Source organism: Crinia signifera, chromosome 1, assembly GCF_055691185.1.
Source record: "Crinia signifera chromosome 1, ASM5569118v1, whole genome shotgun sequence".
NCBI classification, from domain to species: domain Eukaryota; kingdom Metazoa; phylum Chordata; class Amphibia; order Anura; family Myobatrachidae; genus Crinia; species Crinia signifera.
The window spans coordinates 245,921,523-245,947,250 of record NC_139217.1 but is presented as its reverse complement, the minus strand read 5'-3'; the positions used below and the strand labels follow the sequence as shown (position 1 = coordinate 245,947,250).

Sequence of the window (25,728 nt, the reverse complement as noted above, 5' to 3'; positions counted from 1 at the left end):
GGTTAACACAGCCCTGGCGAACGTACCCTCACACCGAAGGCATTCCTGTGCAGAGATGCGAACGGCTGTGTACTTACCATGGAAGGATTTCTCCTACTGTTCCCGTCGCTTGCAGCAGTCGCGTGACCCAGGAGTCACTCGGCGGCTGCTTGTATCAGCACGGATTCGGGGCGGGCACCCCAAACAGACAGAAGAACACCTGTTTTTGTGGGCACGCCGATGAAACTCCGGGGATCCATCCCAGAATGCCCCCTGCCTGTCAGTCCCACGGGGAATGCACAGCGAAGCTCATTCATTTATCAATGTTTGGATGGGCTATGAATTCAGGTCCCTTAGTTGCTAAGGACACCTTACAATGGGTCTTCACACTCTTTTAGGAGAAAATCCATAAAAATGTTATGCAAAATAACGTTACTTCTCAGACATTAAAATTAAATTGTATAATCTGACTGGAAAACCAATGCAAGATGAAAGAAGATTTCGATAAAAAAAAAGGGAATTGGTCTAAGCAGGAGAATATATGTTTAATCTTTCATTTCACTCACACAACTATCCATTCACATATGACACAGAGGATAAATCTAGGGAGCATCAGGCCCCGGGGGAGGGACACCGCACATCAATTATAACCTCTGCTGTAAACAAGGCACATTGGCCCTTATTCTGGTTGGTGCGGTCAGAGCCGCACACGGGGCTCCGACCGCACAAACCAAGGGCCGCCCACCCGACGGATCGCCACTGCCGTCCGTACACGGACGGCTGGCGATCCGCATCAAAATGGTGGAGGCGTACGCCTCCACCATGGTGGGAGCTGCCCCCTGCCTTCGATGGTCGTCGACCATCGAAGGCAGGGCCGCACGCCGCGGCAGCCCCGCAAGCTGAGACCACACGGACAATCGTCCGTGTGGTAGCTTGTATGGGGGCTGAAAGCTGACATCCGGCGACGTCAGCTTTCCGCCCCCATGTCATGGTAATGAGGGCGTCATGCCCTCATTACCATGCATACGCCCCGCGTTTGCATGGGAACGCCCATGAAACGCGGGGCGTACACATAGGGAAATGAGGGGATGAAGCCCCTCACGCCCCTATACGCCCCCTTTGCGGCGGACGAAATCCGTCTGCGGCGAAGGGGGCTGCACATGCGCAGAATGACCTCTGCGCATGTGCAGTGGCAAAACATCGGCGGTACGGCCGCACGCGGGCCGTACCGTGCCGATTAGAATAAGGGCCATTATGAAGTTTAACTAAAGGCTTTTCAACATCAGTCTCCTGAGATCTCAAACAGCCTAGCATTGTGGTATATGATTTAGAATTAGCTCTCATTCACATTTGCTTTAAGTCAATAAAATGTTTGTTGTTTTTTTAATGATTACATTTGACACAATAACAATGAGGGAATGTGCCAATTGCTATGGGCAACCAATCAGAATCTACTTATTTATTTAGCACCCTCTAGAAAAGTGGTTCTCAAACTGTGGGTCCTGACCCCAAAGTGGGTCCCGGCCTTCTCTACATAGGGTCGCAACTCCTTGTTGCTGACCATCAGGCTGATGACTTTGCTCATCTCAGTCAGTGATTCAAGGAGTCTGAAAAATCTGTTGAATTGTCTGTTATATTAGACTCCTCCCATCACTTTGTGCCTCCACAATGCTGCCATGTATGTGCTGTCTGCTGACTACACATGTCATGTGATGACCTTCTGCAGTAACTTGCTGGGGTCCTGTAATTATTTTTATTGTCTGATGAGGTCCCAGAGCAAAATAGTTTGAGGACCCCTGCTCTAGAAGATAGTAGACAGGATCTGATTGGTTGCCTATAGCAACATCACATGTGAAGTCAATCCCATGTTAGTAAATTTCCCCCAATGTCTCAATTTAGGTGTTTCCTGATGCAATCCCCTGCATTAATGCTATAGGGGGAGGGGGGAGTTACAATATTAAGCTTGGTACACACTAGATGATTTTTGGAATGATTAGAATGATCCGACTGCTAGTAACAACAAAGCGTCCAATCGTCCAGTGCGTACGCACTATGCGACTGATGATGCGTGCCCCCTTTGGTCATTGATTGAATCTTCTGATCTTTTGAACCTGAAGGAACATTTGTTAATAGCATTCATGACAACATACTACTGGATGTGGCCACTGACTAGAACTGTTTATATCTTTAATATTGCATTGTATGTATGCGTGTTATTGTTTGAGCGGGAGCTCCTGGGAGTTCAAGGGAAATTGTTAATGAAATCAAGTTGTTTACAAGTCATCTAGTGTGTAACCAGCTTTATAATTATGCAATGTTCCAATATAGAAGGGGCCATTGTGAACCGAGAGCATCTAAAACCTGACAATGTCTGCATCACACTAAGTGCCCCCAATTGTCTCTACCATTAGGCAGCTGCGTAAGGTGCCGAATCTGGGGGGCAGGGTGCTGACACTGAGGGTGGTTGTTGAATGCAGGTGTCCTAAATTAAGTGATAAATGTGTGTAAGCCATCATGCATTACCATTTTATTATGTAATACGTATAGGTTGTGTATGCCTTATCCAAATTATTATTATTCCTTTTTTTTTTTTTTTGCTAAAAGCACAACTGGGGACATCTGTAACAGCACTACTGGGGACATCTGTAACAGCACTACTGGGGACATAATATGTAACTGCCACTAAATATGTTCAAGAATATTATTGTTTGGCATTCAGATTCAGTGTCTGAGATATTACACACTTTGAAACCTTGTTTCATGCACAAATAAAATATATTTGTGTGTATTTCATGTATTTATACAACATAGGCAACATATCTCATTGATATATAAAAATATTCTGACAAATTGAATAATCTGATATCCAAAATGCTTCTGGTCCTGAGCATTTTGGATAACAGATACTCAACCTGTAAAAGAAACAGAATATTCAAGCGCTCCAACCTGCCTGCCTTATTTAATACTGCTAATTCACCTTACTATCTATCCTCTCAATGGTAGTGGCATCCTAAGAAAAAAAAAGAAGATAATTGAATTAGCTATAACTGCTACACTGCATCTTTGGTCAGATAATATGTCAGTATTCACACCACAATATCAATAAGAATAAACTCAATATCCATACTATTCATGGGTTACGGTATAAATGGTAGACAAAGACTAGGTCAACCAATAATGGTTGAGAGCGACTAGGTCAACACCTTGAAATGGTCAACATACACAAGGTCAACACAAGTTTTTCATATTTTGGGGTCTCTATGTCAACATACGTACCGCGACCCCTGTGCTCGCCATGGCGTCTCCCTGCGCAGGGCACACTATTATATTTTCACTTATGTCCACTTGGATAGCAAAGTATAAAAAAAAAACACTTAAAAGAATAATATAGTGACCTTGGGTATGTCGACCATTTCAAGGTGTCAACCTAGTCATTGTCAACCATTAGTGGTCGACCTAGACATCTAGACATTGTCTACGCAGTGACCGCATACTGCCCCTAGATATGGGTTTCTTCACAAAAGTGCAAGTGAGAGGTGTAAAATGTGACCCCAGTTCTTGGTTCTTATGGGCTGGTTCTAACATTTTCAAAAGGTTTCATTTGTGAACATTACCAAGCAAAGTGCCAATTTTTGGAAACCATCAACTCAAGGACTGTAAAATGGGTATTTATCTGTATCCAAGTCACACATTGATACAAAGCCATAACAATATCTACATGTACTTCCTGGCTTGTAATTCTTAATCAAAACTATGTTGTCATTCGCTTTATCAAGCTCAAATATTTAGGTAAGTGTGTAGCTAGTTCTATCACTACAGAGACTCCCAGCTGAGTGACATACATTATACAACAGCTACTGTACACCATGCATAATAACTGAGCAGGCTGCGATGCGATAGCTGGTTACAGTAGTACTACAGGTATCCCCACACATCAGGCTACTGTACCACAGACATGGGTGTTGGGATAGCTCATGCCTCCCCATCTCCTAAGGGTCACATACAGCACAGAAGCAGCAGTCATCTGCACACATCTCACAACCAGGGGATGAGAACTACTGGATATATGACACTCAAAATAGCAACAACTGAAGCAATGCTAGTACCGCACAGCCGCAGGAACATGAGAGCAGCTATTAATTATTCATGGGCACAAAGACGCACAAAGTTCCACACAGACAGACAGATAGACAGCACAGCGGAGCCTACCTGCATCTGCTGCCCATCTAGCACCCTGCAGTGACTGCACACACGCCGCTGCTGCTGCTGAACCGGAACCCCCACACTATGGATGCTGCTGCTGCTGCCGCTGAGACAGCAGGACTACAGTACTATGCTTCGCTGGTGCTGCTGCCTCCTGTACACTTATTCCTGCCGCTGCAAACCATAGAGAGCAGGAGGAGAGATCACATGAGAAGCCCCCTCCTGTAGTTTCCACTGAGCACAGCTGCCGGCCATGCACCAGACCATAGAGACTTCAGAGAAAGAAGGGAGCAGCCGCAGGATTCGTAAAGATGAAGGAGGAGAGCACTAGCTCTATGGTGCTGATATTACTCCATCATGTGGCGGCTGTAGGCGCGCACTGTGTGTGCTTGTAACACAAAACCGTTATTCAACTTGTGTATCACATCACTGTGCACACCTGCTGACACCACCACTACTAGTGGCTACACCCACTGACTCTAATGGGGAGGAGGGGGTGAGTAACACAAGCAAAGAAAAAAGTGTGTGTGGGTGTAGATCAGTGGTCTCAAACTCATTGCCCTCCAGCTGTTGTGGAACTACACGTCCCAGCGTGCCTTGACAAAGATTTTATATAATGGATTGCTAAAACTGTGGCAGGGCATGCTGGGATGTGTAGTTCCATAACTGCTGAAGGGCCATGAGTTTGACACCACTGGTGTAGATAGATATATAACACAATAGAAAAGCCAGCAACATATATTTAATTTTTTTATTTGTATAATTTAAAGGCATATACTGTATATGCAAATCCTACAATTAAAGTTCAATAGGTTAGCACAGGGGTGGGTAACAGAACAGGCGACCCAGCCCGCAAAACGCTCACAACTGGCCCGCCGCTCAACAGTAGCTGATGACGACTGTGCCCGCCCTCACAGCATTATTAGGAGTGTGGGAGGAGACATGGTAACACAGCAGCCGCACCAACCAATTGTGGAAAGTGGCTGCCGCATAACCACATCCCCTCCCACACTCCCAGTAATGCGGTTAACCTATTGCATGTTGACATTTTGGAGTAGAGCCAGGGCCGGTGCAAGCCCCCCGCCCGCCCCAGGCAAACCCTGGGGGGGGATTGGTGGTCGACAGTCGACACTAATGCGGCAGCACGGGGGGGGTGCGGGCGATACTGCGGCAGACGCCCGCACCCCCCGGAGCGCTGTACCTGCTGCAGCTTCCGGGTGCTGCATATTGTCCTCTCCTTTCTCACTTAAACCCCCCCAGCAGGGAGCCGACGGCTAGCACGGGGGGGCAGCGTCTCCATCCTCGATGAAAGCAGCAGGGAGCGCAGGGGGCAGCGTTGATTCACGCCGGGCGGGATGAGCTGCTTTCTGGTACCTCTATGGTACCTTGGCAGCTCAGTACCGCCCTCCAGTGGCCGGCGCCCTAGGCAAGTGCCTAGTCCTGCCTAGTGGTGGCGCCGGCCCTGAGTAGAGCTATTGTCTATCTAGACCAGTAATGGCTAGCCTTGACACTCCAGCTGTTGCTGAACTACACATCCCAGCATGCCCTGCATCAGTTTTAGCATGGCCAAATAGTAAAACTGTAACAGGGCATGCGTGGATGCGTAGTTCAACAGCTGGAGTGTCAAGGTTAGCCATCACTGATCTAGACGCTGTCTATCTAAAAATTCACACCCATGCAGGATGTGGCAGCGGGCATACACAGAGGGACCAAAATAACACCCTTGTTTCCAGAAGCGTCTCCAAGGCTCTCACTATCCTCCTTTGCTCCCCTCTAGCCACACTCACAGCCGCTAACATCATCCTTGTCTGCTTGTCAGTCACCAACTCCCATACCAACAGCGGCGTCTGTCGACTTAATCTCTCTCCTGCTGAAGCGGCGGAGCTCCGTTTGGATATTGCTACAGCTTCTACAGCTTAACAGGTTGTGCCGCAACAAAGTAAGCTCCATGTCATTAAAACATCCATGGGTGAGAAACCTTATTGCTACAATTAAGCTACTACTCTGCTATTATTGTTACATTTGGATGAACTGCCAGTATTACAACTAGTGCATGTTCTGCTTACATGCTATATTGGCACTGCAAATTATTATTGGATTACTGAAAGCTTGTGACTGCATCTAAAATTCTTGGAGGATCATTGCCCACATATTATTGCCTTGGTCTGCAATTTTTGTAAAAAACCGACCAAATTGTGAAAGCTGTTTGTTCATTGGAGAGCCTAATTACCTCTTGGAGACACCTGATTATAGAGCCATTACGTGCTTATATTAATTAATAAGGTGCTTTTAGTCTAAAGGAGCCCATACACGGTCCGTTGTGTAGGGCTCCGTTCTGTACTATGCGATGCGCGCTCCCGCGCATCACATAGTACGGTACAAAAAGTATGTGCTGCACATACTTTTATATACTTAGTATATCATTCACCCAGCAGTGCAATGTGTTAAAAGAAAAAAAAAAACAGTTTTCTTTTTCCATTTTCATGAGCACAGGCTCGCTCATTTAGCACTTGCAGCAGCGGGTGGAATTACACTACTTATGTGTGTAATATAACCGGCACTCCATATAACCAACAGTCATCAACCCCTGGTTCCTTCCAAATGATAATACAGAAGAACATGCGGCACAGGCGGCACTCAATGAGGGGATTTGTCAATGGTTCAGAGTACTCTGAAGAAGGAATAAATCATTCCGAAACAGTTAGCACATAAGCTTGTGGCGGTGTGAGCTTTCTTAAACCATTGACAAATCCCCTCATTGAGTGCCGCCTGCGCCGCATTTTCTTTTATATATATATATATATATATATATATATATATATATATATATATAGCCAGATGGTATAAAAATATATACTCAGACAGCGGCACTCAATGGGTGTTTGAAACCAGTGTATTCAAGCGGTCCAACGTTTCGGGGACTAGCCCCTTTGTCAAGGTGCAGGAAAACAAACAGTTACAGTGATCAAACAACAAACTTATAAAGGTGATACATTACCATAACGCGCGGTCAGCTGGACGCCGGAGAGCCCGCTACCGGAAGTCGCTCCGACCGGAAGTTGGTCGCAGGGAGTTGTAGGAGGTCATCTGCGTGTCAGCGCCATGGCGCTGGAACGCAAGCTTACAGCAGCGATAAGCGGAAGCGTCTATCCGGCGCCGTCTGGGCAGCATCTGAAGTGGTGAAAAACAAGCGATATAAAAACTGAAAACAAGTGACATAATCTGGTGGGAATATAAAGCATCAAATTAAAGTTGCATTGACATATCAAAATCACATTAGCAGGTACTTTAGCAGTCTTTATACGTGTATACCCCATGATAAAGGGTTAAGAGCGATGGAAGATTTTCTGGTCGGGAATCAAATGCAGTCATTGGACCTCGAGCTCTTCCTAGACCTTCTTCGAATGACTCTCACGAAGAACTACTTCCTGTTTAATGGCTGCTATTACAAACAACTTGCTGGTTGTTCGATGGGCAGCAATGTGTCACCGTCATTTGCGAACGTCTTCATGTTCAGGGAGGAGAAGAAGATGTTCTTTGAGAACCAACTAGCGGATGGCAAGATTCTGAAACTTACCCGCTATATTGATGACTTATTCATGATGTGGAATGGCACAGAGGAAGAATTCGAGATCCTCATGAAAGAGGTCAATGGGAGGCAATCCCCGATAAAATTCACTTATCAATATTCAAGAGAGAGCATCAGTTACCTTGATGTCAATGTGAGCATGAAGGATGGTAGAATTGAAACCAACCTCTATACAAAGCCGACCGATAAGAATAACATACTGGAGGCGAATAGCTTCCATCCCATGCCACTGAGAAAGGCACTCCCCAAGTCCCAGATGCTGAGGGTTGCAAGAATCGTCAGTGACACTGACAGGTTACCTGACGCCCTTGATTCGATGGTGGAGAAGTTTGCCCAGAGGGGTTATGACAGGAAAGCCCTTTTAAAGCAAAAAGCAGAGGTCATGGCAGTCCCCAGAAACTCCCGCTGATATCTAAGAAGAAGACGATTGATGAAAAGGCCTTACATGCTTTACCGTTTGTGTCCAAGTACAGTACCACCAGCTTTGTGCTTCCAAGAGCCTCAAGGGCCCTCTGGCCGATTGTGAAAACCGATGTGTCCCTACCTGCATTGAGAGACAAAACACCTCTCATCTGTCATACCCGTGGCAGAAATTTGAAGGACTTTCTAGTTCACAACGATATCACGGGATTCAACGCCAATAGGGTACAAAACACCAAGAATTTCCTAAAGAAGGCCAATGGATGTTATAAATGCATCAATTGCACAACCTGCCAAAACATGCTGACCGGTCCGAAATTCATCCATCTTACTGATGGCAGAACCTTCCCCATTCGACATGTTGTGACCTGTACAACCACACATGTTGTATATGCCATACAGTGTCCCTGCAGGTTACTGTATGTCGGTAAGACTGTAAGATCGCTGAGGACCAGAATGGCCTTACACAGATCGGCAATTGGGAAGGCCTTAGCCGGAAAGGAGAACGACCAACCAGTGGCAAGGCATTTTGCCCAAGTACCCCATAGGCTGTCTGACCTTAAGCACATGATCCTGGACCATATTCCAGAAACTATGAGAAGAGGCGACAGGGATGGAGCTCTTCTCAAGAGAGAAGTTGTCTGGATCCACCGGTTAAATTCCATCAAACCACACGGCCTAAATGATAAACTTCCTTTAATGTGTTTCTTTGATGCAATCATTTCACTATGACCTAAATGACCAACTTCCTCATGATGTGTCTCTTTGATCCAACTACTCCAAACGCTGTGACATGGAAACTACTCCAGTTTTGCCATGGAACCAACTCATATGGATTTACAGTGAAAGAGACTTTTGTGCTCTTATAGAGAGTATCCACTAGGCTCGTCGAGTGCCGAAGAATTATTAGGGCACCTTAGCGTAGAGACTTCTTTTCCGACGGCAGATGAGCCCGGATATATGACATGGACTCAGGATTGTATGTTCAACCAACAGGCCCTTACAGGCTGATTGCTATGTGCCTTGTCTTCATTATTTTCTCATTATTCTTTTATTGCTTCTATTAGTTGCATTTTTGAAGTACCATACCATACGATGTTCAGATTTTTACAGATCCATTCTGATTAGCCCAACTGATCTTCTCAACATGCAGCAAAGGTTACACTCAAGCCAGCCCAGTTAGGCCTATCGCAGTGTGCTTTCTTTTCATCTCCTTACTTTCTCGCTATCCTTTATCTTTCTCATCGAATTACTATAAGCTGAAACACCTCACAATAACACCCACAGAGTGGGACCTCATTGATAGGCTCACCAGTAGAGACACAGGTGTCTGCCTTCACATAACGGCCTAGTCAGGCCGATCACAGTGTGCTTTCTTTTCATCTTTACCCTTTCTCGCTATCCTTTATCTTTCCCATATTTGAGTGCCATTAACATGACTTGATCACATAAACCCTAAATGATGACCAGCCACCTAATAGTAAGCAGATTTCTGCTTCATAACAGTCCAGTTAGGCTGCACATACCCTTTAATGCTCTCATTTTTATGACAGCCAATACACCACTGATTCACATATACCTCACGTGGGAACATCGGATCTTTGTTCCACAACAGCCCGACTAGGCTGATCGCAAGTGTGCTTTGTTTTCATCTTTACCCTTTCTCGCTATCCTTTATATTTCCTATATTTGAGTGTCAGTTAACATGTAACCCATTTCATACACTGCATGTATGAAGAGAAGTAGCCCCACCAGGCTGATCGTTGTGTGCTTTGTTTCATCTCCTTCTTTCTCGGTATCCTATCTTTTCATATTTGAGTGTTTACAGTTTATATATGTCTGTCTCCAACCAGACAACACAGTCGACACCACGGCACGTCGTCAGTATTGATTGACATATTATGGTGCCAACACTCCCTATATACCCAATATTCTCCTGAATAATACATTGCATAAGTTAACATAACCAGCCAGATCAGGCTAATCATAGTGTGCTTTGTTTCATCTTCGTCTTTCTCGCTATCCTATCTTTTCATATTTTGAGTGTTTATTTCTGAATGCTGGTCGACACATAACCATGTCGTCAGGAATGGTTGACACATCTTATGAGTGTGTCACCATTCCTTGCACATCCCACATTCTTATGACAGAATGATCCAAGATACACTCCCATATAGGATTATATATAGCTGTGATTCAGACCTGATGACAAGTCACAGACAGAAGGCACACACTCCGCACAGCCTTTTGCTACAGTACCTGCTAATGTGATTTTGATATGTCAATTCAACTTTAATTTGATGCTTTATATTCCCACCAGATTATGTCACTTGTTTTCAGTTTTTATATCGCTTGTTTTTCACCACTTCAGATGCTGCCCAGACGGCGCTGGATAGACGCTTCCGCTTATCGCTGCTGTAAGCTTGCGTTCCAGCGCCATGGCGCTGACACGCAGATGACCTCCTACAACTCCCTGCGACCAACTTCCGGTCGGAGCGACTTCCGGTAGCGGGCTCTCCGGCGTCCAGCTGAGCGCGCCTTATGGTAATGTATCACCTTTATAAGTTTGTTGTTTGATCACTGTAACTGTTTGTTTTCCTGCACCTTGACAAAGGGGCTAGTCCCCGAAACGTTGGACCGCTTGAATACACTGGTTTCAAACACCCATTGAGTGCCGCTGTCTGAGTATATATTTTTATACCATCTGGCTATCTATTGTATCTGGAGGGCACCTGGGGAGCTGTACCTGTAAGCTGGAGTGCCAAGCCGCAACACAACTTATATATATATATATATATATATATATATATATATATAGTAGACGACTGCGCCTTCAGTGTACAATGTAAAAATAAAAATCCTTAAAATATACAGTGATATGCGTACCAGAGATACGAGAAGTGTAGTGATAACTCTCTTGTGTCCGTCTCCTGTTTGTTTCTCCTTGTCCACCGAAACGGAACTCTGATGAAGTATAGGGACCCAGAGAGGAGAGGATAATTTTCAGTTAAGTGCAAAAAGTATTTTGCTTAAGGTGACTGGTGATGAGTGGTGGTTTGCTGCCACCGTGTGGTGAAAACTTAAATTACACCCAGTGTAAAAATGTGAGAATGAAAGGATAACTCACATTTGACAGGGGTCCAATGTCAACAGGGACCCCTGCAATCTTTCAATGTTTAGGATACCTTAAACCAGGGGTCTTCAACCTTTAAGACAGCGTGGGCCACCTAAAAATACCCAGTGAAGCCCGAGGGCCACTATACTCTACTGCGGTATTTCGGACAGCCTCATAGAATCACAGCTCCCCTATAACGTCAGCACATTCCTTCATAGATAGTTGGCACAGCCGCCCATACTCAGCACATAACCCCCCCCCCCACACACACACATACCCAAATAGTTATCAGCAGCCAATTTGGGTTCCAGTGCAAACAGTAAAATTTGTGCCCCCCCCATATATAATTTGATATTGAATAAATTGCACGCGTTTATCTGTTACACTGTTTATCCATAATACACATTACACATTATGCCGCACACCGTGATGCCCATTACACATTAATCCAACCAAAAATTATGCCCATTGCACATTATGCCCCACACTGATGCCCATTATGCCACAGACCATAATGCCAGCAGTACTCCTGCTTATACATATGATGCCCCAGCAGTGCCCCTCACCTACAATGCCCCAGCAGTGACCCTCACACACAATGCCCCAGCAGTGCCCCTCACACACAATGCCCCAGCAGTGCCCCTCACAAAGCCCCAGCAGTGCCCCTCACACACAATGCCCCAGCAGTGCCCCTCACACACAATGCCCCAGCAGTGCCCCTCACACACAATGCCCCAGCAGTGCCCCTCACACACAATGCCCCAGCAGTGCCCCTTACACACAATGCCCCAGAAGTGCCCCTCACACACAATGCCCCAGCAGTGCCCCTCACACACAATGCCCCCAGTAATGCCCCACACACAATGCCCCCAGTAATGCCTGCAGCATTGCCAGGTCCCCTGCTCCCGCCAGCTGTACCTCCTCATCCTGCAGCTTTGCCGGGTCACCTGCTTCCACCATCCATGCCTCCTCCTGCAGTTTCGCCGGGTCCCCTCCGCCAGCTGTGCCTCCTCCTCCTGCAGTTCCAGCACCGGGTCCCCTGCTCCCGCCAGCTGCGTCTCCTCCTCCCGCAGCTTCGCCGGGTCCCAACTCCCCAGCTCGTGACCAGACGTGCCTCCTCCTCCCTCAGCCATGCTGGATCCACTCCTCTGCCCTGCCTGCAGCCAATGGAAATCGGGTAGGCGGCACCCGGGGGGGACTCCATTACGCTGCCTCCCTCGGCAGCGTTTTCTTTTACTTAAAAAAAAAAATCCTCTGCATGGCGGGCTGGCGGGCAGGGGGCCACTGAGATCAGCTCCGCGGGCCACTCGTGGCCCGCGGGCCATGGGTTGAAGACCCCTGCCTTAAACGAAGAGAACCTCCCACCAAGGGGGGTAAGAAAAATCGATAGTGTGATATAGTTTAAAAATAGGGATTTAATGAACAGAATAAAAACATAAGTAATGGACTCGTACAATTATACAGTAAAAAAAGAGCTTATCTGGAGTGTGCCTCAAGCACAATGGAGGGTGGAGAATAGTGTCCAAAGTGACCAACGCGTTTCATCCCCTTTATTCTGTTTGGGACTTCATCAAGGGTCAGATTAAGAGGTTAATTAAGGTAATCTGACCCTTGATGAAGTCCCAAACAGAATAAAGGGGATGAAACGCGTTGGTCACTTTGGACACTATTCTCCACCCTCCATTGTGCTTGAGGCACACTCCAGATAAGCTCTTTTTTTACTGTATAATTGTACGAGTCCATTACTTATTTATTTATTTGCAGTTTCTTATATAGCGCAGCAGATTCCGTTGCGCTTTACAATAGTAGACAGTGATAAAACAAACTGGGTAACAGACAGACTTGGTGGTTAGAGGGCCCTGCTGCAAGCTTACAATCTATTAGGTATATAGGAGGGAAACACAAGGACAGGCATCAGTAATAGCATAGCAGTCCCAACAAGTTACAAGTCCAGAAGGGAAGCTATATAATACATAAGTGCCTCAGAGGTTTATGCGTGTAGAACTTAAATATGATAGGCTTGCCTGAAGAGGTTATGTTTTTATTCTGTTCATTAAATCCCTATTTTTAAACTATATCACACTATCGAATTTTCTTACCCCCCTTGGTGGGAGGTTCTCTTCGTTTAAGGTATCCTAAACATTGAAAGATTGCAGGGGTCCCTGTTGACATTGGACCCCTGTCAAATGTGAGTTATCCTTTCATTCTCACATTTTTACACTGGGTGTAATTTAAGTTTTCACCACACGGTGGCAGCAAACCACCACTCATCACCAGTCACCTTAAGCAAAATACTTTTTGCACTTAACTGAAAATTATCCTCTCCTCTCTGGGTCCCTATACTTCATCCGAGTTCCGTTTCGGTGGACAAGGAGAAACAAACAGGAGACGGACACAAGAGAGTTATCACTACACGCGATCTTTTCTCGTATCTCTGGTACGCATATCACTGTATATTTTAAGGATTTTTATTTTTACATTGTACACTGAAGGCGCAGTCGTCTACTATTGACTATATCTTTTCACCGGGCACGTCGGAAAAACGTGACCACCCGAGACTTTTGCAGCCCCTTGTATTTTCTTGGAGTGTCTATTCATTTATTATTCTTTAATCTATATTTGTTTACTGTCACATCGCATCATCTGTATCATCGAATAGGTTGTTAGCGCTCTGTGCACCACATATCCATATATATATATACAGGGAATCCCCGCACACAATTCACTTTGGTCATCCAGGTGTTGCTCACTCCAAGGCACAAGACCACAAAACACTACTTTTGAAGGAGGGCACTCACCATTTTGCAGATAAAAACTCGACTTTTATTTATTCCATTATTCCATTCAAATATTGAACTTGGTCAACGTTTCGGTCTGCATCTCAGACCTTTTTCAAGACAATCAGCCAGACAAAAATGAGATCCCTCTCCAACAGAGACTTCATTGACCAAGTTCAATATTTTAATGGAATAAATAAAAGTCGAGTTTTTATCTGCAAAATGGTGAGTGCCCTCTAAAAATAGTGTATATATATATATATATATATATATATATATATATATATATATATATAGACCACAGAAATGGTCGCACAACACTTGCTTATAATTATTGGATGACTGTGCCCGGTCCAAAGTCAATATTCAATACATCCCTGTGGGTAACAGAGAAGACCAACACCAGTCCATATGAAGATTTTCGAGGCAGATTTATTGGTCCCAAACAGGACATCTCAATGCTCAAACGTAAAGCATAATGAAATGACACCCAAACAGGCGAATACTCATCATTAAGCAGTCCTCATAATGATCCCCGACGGCCGTTTCGGTGCCCAAAGCACCTTTGTCAAGAGGGGTCATCAACCTAATGGCAGCTAAGAGATGCCATACATAGGGTCCCACCACGCCAACTCATCTGTTGCGATCATTGCTGATTGCGGCAGCCGTGTCTCACGCTCAGCCGCCCGTCTCCATTCACTCACTGCCTGGTGACGTCGTACCGGAAGTTACTCGCGCCAGTCGGAACCAAAGCTTCAGAGCCAGGAGAAGGGGACAGCAACGTGGTTCCCGGGTGCCGGAAGCTGTCATCACAACAGCGTGGACGTTGCTACGGTTACCCATTTTCAAAACAATCACTGTGTGCATATGGATTGCATTCCACATCCACACGCACAATATATATGCATCTAACCAACATTCAGGTGCCAATTCTATGTCACAAATCTGCATATACAGTATGTGCAATACCTATAAAGTGCAAAATAGTGCTTACAATCATTCATAATGACCGCAATTATGAAAAGAAAAAAATATCATGTATATATTTTTTTCTTTTCATTATTGCGGTCATTATGAATGATTGTAAGCACTATTTTGCACTTTGTTGTTATTGCACATACTGTATATGCAGATTTGTGACATAGAATTGGCACCTGAATGTTGGTTAGATGCATATATATTGTGCGTGTGGATGTGGAATGCAATCCATAGGCACACAGTGATTGTTTTGAAAACGGGTAACCGTAGCAACGTGCACGCTGTTGTGATGACAGCTTCCGGCACCCGGGAACCACGTTGCTGTCCCCTTCTCCTGGCTCTGAAGCTTTGGTTCCGACTGCCGCGAGTAACTTCCGGTACGACGTCACCAGGCAGTGAGTGAATGGAGACGGGCGGCTGAGCGTGAGACACGGCTGCCGCAATCAGCAATGATCGCAACAGGTGAGTTGGCGTGGTGGGATCCTATGTAAGGCATCTCTTAGCTGCCATTAGGTTGATGACCTCTCTTGACAAAGGTGCTTTGGGCACCGAAACGGCCGTCGTGGATCGTTATGAGGACTGCTTAATGATGAGTATTCGCCTGTTTGGGTGTCATTTCATTATGCTTTACGTTTGAGCATTGAGATGTCCTGTTTGGGACCAATAAATCTGCCTTGAAAATCTTCATATGGACTGGTGTTGGTCTTCTCTGTTACCCACAGGGATGTATTGAATATATATATATATATATATATATATATATATATATATATATATATATATATATATATATCTTTTTCAAAATAAGAGCGCCAGGTATCGTCAATTGGCTGGTTCCATTTGGTATCAGTAAATTTCAAATGTTTTGGTCTATACACAGAGGGACCTCTGTTCTCCACCCCTCAGCCACACATGTCACCGAGGGCAAAGGACCATAATAATTAAATATAAAAATATATATTGTGTCCTCTCATAGATTGGAAAAAGGAAAGAAACAAGAAACAAAGACCACTATACACAGAACACATAAGCATTGAAAAGCAGAACTGCAGAAAAACAAATACAGTGTCAAAATATCATAATACCAACATTCGGTTCACAAGCAACACCTAAATGAATAAATTCAAAGACTGGTCTTCAGTTAAACCATGAATCCGCAAACAATGAATACAGAAACACTCTCTGGAGTAATATAGTATCTTATTACGGTCACCTCCACATCTCAATGGCAGAATTTACTTATTTTATTTATTAGCAGTTTCTTATATAGCGCACACAGATTCCGCAGCGCTTTACAGAGAATATTTCACCATTCACATCAGTCCCTGCCCCAGTGGAGCTTACAATCTATATTCCCTACCACATGTACACGCACACACAGACATTCTAGGGTTAATTTTTTGGGAGCCAATTAACCTACCAGTATATTTTTGGATTGTGTGAGGAAACCCACGCAAGTACGGGGAGAATATACAAACTCCGCACAGTTAGAGCCATGGTAGGTATTGAACCCATGACCTCAGTGCTGTGAGGCAGTAATTCTAACCATTACACCATCCATACTGCCCAAATGGAATGTTATCAATCAGCATAAAGCAGAGGCCTCGTAATCAGTATTTCTCTTTCGTCCATCCTGGCGACACAGCTCAACCATGGGTATGTAGGAGGGTCTGGAGGAGCAAGGCACCTATGCTGACTTATTTGAGAGTCAGGCTCCTCCCTTCTGCATCCCAGATTTCCTCAGTTCGTTTTAGGTGCCCACCGGAGTGGGTGCTGTGCTGACTGGTTGTGTGCTGCAGCCGTTTTGTGTAGAGTAGCTAGGTGTTTTTTATTTTATTAATTTCACAAGTTAGTGCAGGCACAGTGTGTTACTTCCACAGGAAGTTTATACACACTGAGAGCTCAGCAGAGGCTGACAGAAGCGCATCCTGTCAGCTCTCTGTGTGCAGAAGGACTCTGTCTGCCCTCTCTGTACAGCGCTTCAACCTCCTTGTAGAGAGGTTTCCTGGGCCCCGGGGTGAGACCTGAACCGGCTCCCTGCTAAGGGGAGGATCTTGGGGGACGGACCCCACTATGGTGGCCGCCATTTTAAGAGGTTCATAGGCTGAAATCCATAAAAGGAGTTGAAGCCTATTACAGTATTCCAGCACAGTTGGATGCTTCCAAGTGGTCCCAGAAGGAGGGGAGAATCACTGGTGGGAGCGGCTAAAGGGGGAATAGGCGCCAATAGGCTTCCTTCCCCGCTGAAGCAGAGACTTGGTCTCTTCCCGCTCTCTGTTCTGGTGCCCTTTCTCTCCATACTGCGGAGCTGAAGGAGGATTTCACTGCAGTTCAGAGTGGAAGTTTCTCCTGGGCAGCACTTTCCCTGGTGATCGCTGTGGATCCATTGCAGCAGTACAGACAGATAAGTACTGGCTTACATTTTTCTGTGCAAATGCCTGACATTGTGCACTGTGTGTAATTATGACAGAAAGGTGTAGTGCTGCTGCTCTTGGGAAGGGAGCGCCTGCCATGTTAATTAAGTGCAGTTTTTGTGGTGTTAAATTAACCATTGAACAGATGGATCAGGGGGATTTGTGTCCCTCATGTGAGTCTGTGCCCAGTGGGGCTCAAGCCCAGAGGTCTGAGCAGTCTGAACCTGCGTGGGCGGCTGCATTGGGGAGGTCTATGAACGCTTTGGTAAAGGCTTTAAATAGGCAGAGAGATGACCTTGTGAAATCTCTTGGTCCTCTTTCTCCCTCTCAACCTTCTATGGGCTCTATTACCCTATGTCAGGGGGACCCTGCTTTAATGCAGGTTATGCAGGACACTGCGCAGAGTGTTCATAAAATTAATGTATTTATGGAACAGCTTGCCAAGACCCCTAAGGTCACTTCTCCCAGACACCCCTTATGTACACCTCCCCTGTTGAATTTAGATTCTGATGAGGAGGGTGTGTGCGCTGAGGATGTTTTTTGAGACCAGAGGGAAGAAGTGGAATCTTCTCTCCCTGGTATTGAGGATTTGATCCTTGCAAATAAGCAGACTTGCTCATTGTGTGTTCAAGAAAATAGGCAGAGATTCTGTGACATTTCCCTCAGATGAGGGCATTATAGCCTTAATGGGAGTAGCATGGAAAACTCCTGATAAGAGGCATCTCATGCCTAAAAGATTTGCTAACATGTACGCATTGCCAGAGGAGCATGTTAAAGTACAGTATGGGAAAAGACCCATTTAGTGGATGTGCCTGTGGCTAGTTTGTCTAAATCCACCGGCTTTACCTGTTCAAGGGGGTGCTGCATTTAAAGACCCTGTGGACAAGAAAATTGAAGGATGCCTTAAGGCTGTGTTTTACCTTACGCCCTATTATTGCCTCTGCTTGGGTATCCAAGGCTATGATTAAATGGTCTGAAGCCTTATGTAATCAACTCCAGCCTGACTCTGAGGCTTTTGCCATGGCTGAAAAGCTTAGGTGTGCTGCAGAGTACAGTATGTGTGTGAGGCTGGAGAAGAAGGCGCCAAGATGGCGTCAAAAGTGTCGGCCACATCTGTGATAGCGAGAAGAGCTCTCTGGGTTAAAGCTTGGGAAGCTGACAGCGAATCCAAGAAGACTCTAGAGGCCTTGGCTTTTAAGGGAGAACTTCTTTTTGGGACAGAACTGGAGTCCATTATAAAGCAAGCCATGGGGGGAAAGAGAACTTTCCTACCCACTACGTCAAAACATTCAGTGTCCAAGTTTGGGGCTTTTAAGCCGTCCTTTTGTTCCTCCCTTCGAGGGGGTGCGTCTAACAGAGGACAGGCAGGAAGAGGAATGTTTCCCGCCAATAAGGGAAGGGCACCCAGATCCCGTTTTGGGGCCTTTGCTAAGAAACACCCGTCCAAGAGTGAGGATAAGTCCTCTGCATGAAGGGGCGGAGACTACCATTCTGGGTTCAGAGTGGGGGGGTCGCCCCTGCAGTTTAGGAACAGGTGGAACATCTCCACCACGGACCCTTGGGTTCTCTCCATCATTTCTCAGGGTTACAAAATAAATCTCAGGGGGCCTCACCCAAAGATATTTCTTCCAATACCCCTACCGCGGAAATCTCGCCTGTGGAAAGCCTCTTGGGGGCTGCAATGTCTCTTCTTGAGAAGGGAGTGGTGGTCCCAGTACCTCAGAAAGAAAGGATTTTATTCCATTATTTTCTTGGTCCCCAAACCAGACGGGTCTTCCAGACGCATTCTAAATGTGAAATCTTTAAACCTGCAACTGTGGGTGGACCATTTTCGCATGGAATCTCTTCGATCAGTGCTGTTAAGCATGGAGTCAGGAGAATTTCTAGCATCAGTTGACATCCAAGATGCTTATCTTCATGTGCCTATCTGCAAGGAACATCAGTCTTTACTGCGTTTCGTGATAGAAGAGACTCATTACAGTTCCAGGCTCTTCCTTTTGGCCTGGCCACAGCGCCGAGAGTCTTTACAAAAGTGATGGCTGTCCGGGCAGCGGTGCTCAGGCTAAAAGGGATAGTGATTATCCCGTACTTGGATGACCTCCTGTTCAAGGCGGAGTCGGCGGAAAAGTTGCAGAAACATCTGCAAGACCACATGGGTGGTTGTTAAATCCCCCAAAGTCTCATTTGACACCCACACAGAGACTTCAATTTCTGGGGGTGATTTTGGACACACACCTACATTGTGTGTTTCTTCCAGAGTCCAAAGCGGTGGACATTTACCAATTGGTCCTGTTGATTCTTCAGTCCCCAAATTCAACAGTATGGCAGTTAGTGAAGCTGCTAGGCAAGATGGTGGCAACCTCTGAGACACTGCAGTTTGCAGGGTTTCACTCAAGAACCTTTCAGTGGAACAATCTGACAATGGGACATTCCCTCTGCTCGTGGAATTGGCTGGTTGTCATGACCGATGCCAGTCTCAGGGGCTGGGGGGCTGTGTCCTGCACCTGAGGTTGCAGGGTCTGTGGTCCAAGGAAGAATCCAGACTGCCGATCAACATCTTGGAGCTCCGGGTGGTTTGGAACACCCTTCTGCAGGCAGAGGATCCTCTAAAGGGATCTCCTGTACGCATACAGTCAGACAATGCCATGGCTGTGGCTTACCTGAATCATCAGGGTGGGACTCGCAGCAGGGTGGCAATGCAGGAATTCTCGTGGATTTTCCAGTGGGCAGAGGTGAACGTGCCGACTTTGTCGGCTGTGTTCATTCCGGACCCAGAATGTAGAAACGGATTTCCTCAGGGCAGAGCTGCGGGAGGGAGAATGGGCGCTACATCAGGAAGTCTTTCAGGAGATAGTGACTCTCTGGGGGCTCCCAGAGATAGACTTGATGGCATCCAGACACAACTGTCAGGTTCCCAGGTTCTGCTCACGGACCAGGGATCCAACCGCATGGGCAGTGGATGCCATGACAGTTCCATGGCGTTTCATCCTTGCCTACCTGTTCCCTCCGTTTCCTATGATTCCTCGAGTCCTAAAGAGAGTGAGGACGCAGGAGGTTCAAATAATACTGATTGCACCAGACTGGCTCAGGAGGTTGTGGTATTCAGACATACTGAGGTTGTCAATGGACTCTTGGCGTCTTCCTCTTAGGCCGGACTTGCTCAAGCAAGGACCGTTTCTGCACCTGGACCTAGCTCGTCTCAATTTGACGGCCTGGCTTTTGAAACTTCCTTACTAAGGAAGAAAGTTTTTTTGGAGGCTGTTATCGAGACTATGCTTAGGGGTCGCAAGCCTGTATTAGCTGCAAATTACCATCGCGTTTGGAGGATCTATATCAGGTGGTGTGAACGACAGAAGGTACACACCTCTAGGTTTAAGGTCACTAGACTCAGTCTTTAAAGGTACATATAGGCAGCCGGTGGCGCCTTGGGACCTATCTTTAGTTTTGTCTGTGTTACAAAAACCTCAGTTTGAGCCTTTAAGGTTGGCTGATCTTAAATTTCTTCTTGGAAACTTACATTTTTATTGGCTATAGCCTCGTCTAGGCGAGTTTCAGAATTGGGGGCTTTGTCTTGCAAGTCTCAGTTTCTGATTTTCCATGATGTCAGGGCTGTGCTTCGTACAGTACCTAAGTTTCTACCTAAGGTAGTGTCAAATTTTCATTTAAACCAAGAGATTGTGCTCTCTGTGGTTTGCCCTCCTGAGGAGGCTAGAAATAGGGACAATTTTAAGAAACTGGACGTTGTTCGCACTTTGCTGATCTATGTTGAAAGAGTAAAGTATAGTCACAAAACTGATTTGCTTTTAGTGCTAAGAGAGGGTGGCCTGCTTCCAAGCAGACCATTGCTAGATGGTTAAGGTCAGTAATTGCCTTTACTTACACTAAGGTAGGCACCAGGTCAGTTGCTTCCTCTTGGGCTGTGCGTCATGGGGCTACAGCGGAGCAGTTATGCAGGGCTGCCTCCTGGTCCTCTGTTCATACTTTTACCAAATTCTATAGGTTCCATGAGTTTGCGTTGGAGGACGCTTCATTTGGGCAAGCATTGATGAGAACTGTAAGCCTGAGCGTACCCTCCCAAAGGACTGGCTCTTGAACGTCCCATGGTTGAGCTGTGTCGCCAGGATGGATGAAAGAGAAAAGGGGATTTTTGTAAGAAATTACCGTTCAAATCCATTTCTTTGAGTCCGTCCTGGCGAAACAGCGATCCCCTTACGCTCAGTAAGTTTATACCGTTCATGTGTTGTCATGTTATTGGTTATTTTAATTGTGCATATTAATATGTTCAGGCGTTGTACTGAGTAATGTATCCTAGTGTGCTTTAGAAGTTGAACTGAGGAATTCTGGGATGCAGAAGGGAGGAGCCTGCCTCTCAAAGAAGTCAGCATAGGTGCCTTGCTCCGGCGGACCCTCCTACATCCCCATGGTTGAGCTGTGTCGCCAGGATGGTCTCAGAGAAAGGATTTGAACAGTAAGTTCTTACAAAAATCCCCTTTTACCCTGCACAAAAACAATATTACTTACCCAGTACCCAGGTATGTTACTGCCACCACAAAGCTAACTGTTTAGGCCCCTACTGCCAACACCTGAATGCTGCTCAAGGTGCCAATACACGTTGGGATTATCACATGTATTTTGAACTTTCAAGTTCAAACCGCATTGCATGTGCTTATAATCGCACTGTGTTTCTGTGGGGATGCGATGCAATGTGCATACCCATGAGTGCGATGTTGTATAGCACAAAAAGTATGTACAGGCAGTACTTTTGTGCTACATCGCATCACTTTTGTAGTACAGTGCAATGCGATGTGATGTACCTAGTGACCATTAGGTGACTATATACTAAAAAAAAGGCTAAAATCGCATCACATTGCATCGCACAGTACAGTACATCGCATTGCATAAAATAAAAGTGGCAAAATCGCACAGCACCAATAAAGTACAAAACGCATAGCACACTCCTATCGCAATGTTTATGGGCACCTTTACTGCTGTGTTTGTGTCCATATGCAAGGTCATCTACCTGTGGTGGATCTGAGAAATAAGGCATAATAAATATACAGAAAACAGTCAACCTTGCAGTAAGGAGATTGAAATACACTTCACAATATTAAGCTCTGCTATATAATATTGAACAGAAATCAAGGTTCTTGGCATATTTACTGGCCAAGAAATACTAGCCCACCAACCAGCATCTAGGTGACCTCGTATATATCTGGTGTGTCCCTAATGAAGTGAAAAATGGAAGAAAGTATAATACTAGTGTAAAATTAATAGTGCTACATAAATGTTATGATATGCCACCCCAAGGCAACACAGCCACACCAACCCAAGGGGAACTACGCCCCAAATTCATCTCTAACATTAGCAAATTGTACAAATTTGTAGGCCTTATCATCATTGTGCCTTATGCAGTCTGTGGAAACTGATTGAACCATTCAGATCATTGCCCCAATACAGCTCTGATGTATGGAGGCCCATAGTCGGTGATCGCGCTCAGTGACAAAATGTGTGGGTCCCCTTACATTATAAATTTGGGGTCCTACTCCCATGTTTCTAGGACCCTTAACATATTATGATTCTGAGCTCCCACCACCACTGCTTTTACTGTCAAGACAATGGGGGAAATTTACTAATACAAATACGAAAATTCTTATACACCTGAATACGAATGCATAAGGCTGTTATAGCCATATGCAAATTCGTATTCGGAAGGAAAATGTACTAATCAGTCATATTTGACTGATTCGTATTTTCCCGATGGCGTATGGAATCGTATTTTTGCCGATACGATTTCGTATTTTAATTACAAATTTATTTTAAAATACGAATTCATATCGGCTGCAGTATTAAAATATATAAAAATAAATAAATTAAAAAACGGCATGGGGTCCCCCCCATGGCCGTAACCAGCCCCAGGCTCAATGAACCAGTCTTGGTTTTAAAAAATAAGGGGAAAAATAGGATTAGGGTTCCCCTTTTTTAAAACCAGCATCAGGCCCAAGGGCTCCCAAAATACGGGGGACAAAATGAATAGAGGTCCCCCGTATTTAAAGAACCAGCACCAGGCCCAACCAGCCAGCAGGGTAATGCCACAGCCAGGGGGAGACTTTATATACAAGTCTCCCCGGCCAAAGCATTAACCCCCTGACCAATAAGCCTGGGCAGGGGTCCTGGGGGAGTGGGGACCCCCCCAATGAAGGAGTCCCCTCCCTCCAGAATTTCCCTGCCCAGGTTGAAGCCTGGGGCTGTCCCCTATGCCCCTGGGCTGTGGTCATTGAGGCTAATTAAAGTGTAAAAAAATGGAATGAAACTATTGTATATTGCTGGTGAACTATGAGTCCCAGCAAGCCTCCCCGCATGCAGGGACTTGGAGAACCACAAGTCCCAGCATGCAAGGCATTAGAGGGCCCGCTGGAACTTGTAGTTCCACAGCAATACAAATAGTTAAATAAACACACCAGAAAAATAAAACTTTATTACATACAGAGCCCACTCATACTGATACTTACCTATCTTGAGCCCGTAGGTAGGTCGCAGTCCGTCTATCCGTCCGGTCCTGAATAAATCCAGGGGGTACCTGTGGAAGTAAATTATACTCATGGGGGTCCTCCAGCGTAGATCGGTTCTCTCGCTTCCAAGTAGGCATCCACGGTCTTGGCAAAAAAATAAATTGCTAACCCGAACCAGCACCGACTTGGAGAACCACAAGTCCCAGCATGTGGGTACTTGTAGTCCCACAACCTTACAAATAGTTAAATAAAACACAAACATATAAGAAAAGTAAAACTTTATTTCATACTACAATCATCCACTCATACTCACCTATGCATTTCCTTGATGGAGAACCATGTAGAATCCAATAGGGGTTCCTGTGGAAAGAAATTATACTCACCACCGTCTTCTGTGCTTCTCCGGGTCCACACATACCCATGGACACAAACGGAGCTTGTGTTTAGATTCTTGGCTCTTCCCACAGACCGGGTTTAGGCCCGCCCACCAGCCAATCATTAGCTGCCATCAGGAATTCTCCGTTCATGATTATTATATAGTATAAGTATATAATTCTTTCTGACAATAAAAAACATTTAGTACTGTATAAAGTGATGGCTCTAGCACTTCGGTAATAATGTTATAAGCTTGTAAAACAAGTACAAACTTGTTTTAATATAGCAAAAAAATGTAGTATATATTTTCTAGTGAGACACTGACCTCAAGTGCTCAAATATGAGAATACATGTAAATAAACACAATGGTAGAAATCCAATGTGGAAACTAATCACACTAATGTAAATAATGAAAATTATGGGGCTAATTCAGCATGGATCGCTAAATAGAGAATTCACAAATCAAGCAATTATTGAAAGACCATACGCATTGCACATGCACAAGGTGAAAAAGCGACAGAAAATGAGTATGGGTCTTAAACATAATCCCCTCAGAAGTAAAAGAAAGACTGCTCTGAGTTGGCGGTATGGACGAGGTTGCTGCAGGGATCCTAGAGTCAGGGCCAGATTATAATGGGGGCACAAGGGGTCTGTCTAGGGGCCCCCTGTGGTTGGCATGTATTTTTTTTTTTTTATTAATTTTTTTTTTTTTAGCTAAAGGTTTTGTGCATGGGAGTGGGGTAGTGCTGCAGCTTCACCTATCTGCCAATGTGACAATGTTTAATGGTGCTGAGCATCGGGAGCGAAGGCACACTGATTGCACAAGTGTGCAGTGCATTACTGGGAGTTGATTAAGTCCCATGTCACTTTGAACCAGAGGGCAGAGGCTGAGATGTTCGTGCTGAGCTCTGATTGGTGGAGCTCATTACATGCTTCTCAGGCCCATGGAGCACAGCAGCAGCCTAGTCATGGGAGGGTTTTAAATCAGAGGCAGCACTGGGACTGTGAGGTCGCCTACAGAGTAATGTGCAGAGGGACAAACACAAGCTTTTCATGTGGTATGTATTTATGTGTATGTGTGTATATATATATATATATATATATTCCAAAGTGCTTAATAAAAAGCAAGGGCACTCACCATAGCAGCAAAAGTCAGCCAATTTTAATAGTCACACATAGTAGTCGACGTTTCGACCCGCATGGGGCCTTTGTCAAGATACAAAGTAGGTCCAAAGGTACACCAGAGAAGGCAAAGTAACACTGACACATAATGCCAAGCTCATCTATATACACCCCCTGCCAAATTACATAGCACAGCTGTGTAAAGCAGCCTCTGATAGGTCAGCGTTGTTGACACACATAATGAGTA

The 25,728-nt window shown here is 45.4% G+C and overlaps 1 protein-coding gene and 1 long non-coding RNA gene across 3 annotated transcripts in view; one reads left to right on the top strand and one right to left on the bottom strand.

Annotated features, from left to right (window-relative positions):
* The window catches only part of FBXO10 (F-box protein 10), a 143,391-nt gene extending 138,838 nt beyond the window's left edge, over positions 1–4,553 (bottom strand). Inside the window, exon 1 of the mRNA XM_083179690.1 lies at positions 4,189–4,553. The gene's annotated coding sequence lies outside the window, so the exon portion shown is untranslated. The remainder of the gene's footprint in view (positions 1–4,188) is intronic.
* Positions 4,077–16,214, top strand: LOC146072483 (uncharacterized). 2 transcript variants are annotated; one of them, XR_014473151.1, is made up of 4 exons: positions 4,077–4,678; positions 5,960–6,121; positions 10,563–10,735; positions 16,038–16,214. It is a non-coding gene; the product is annotated as an uncharacterized LOC146072483 (long non-coding RNA). The 2 variants fall into 2 exon arrangements; XR_014473144.1 differs by lacking the exon at positions 10,563–10,735 and having other exon boundaries at positions 5,960–6,151.
* Positions 16,215–25,728: the final 9,514 nt, after the last annotated feature.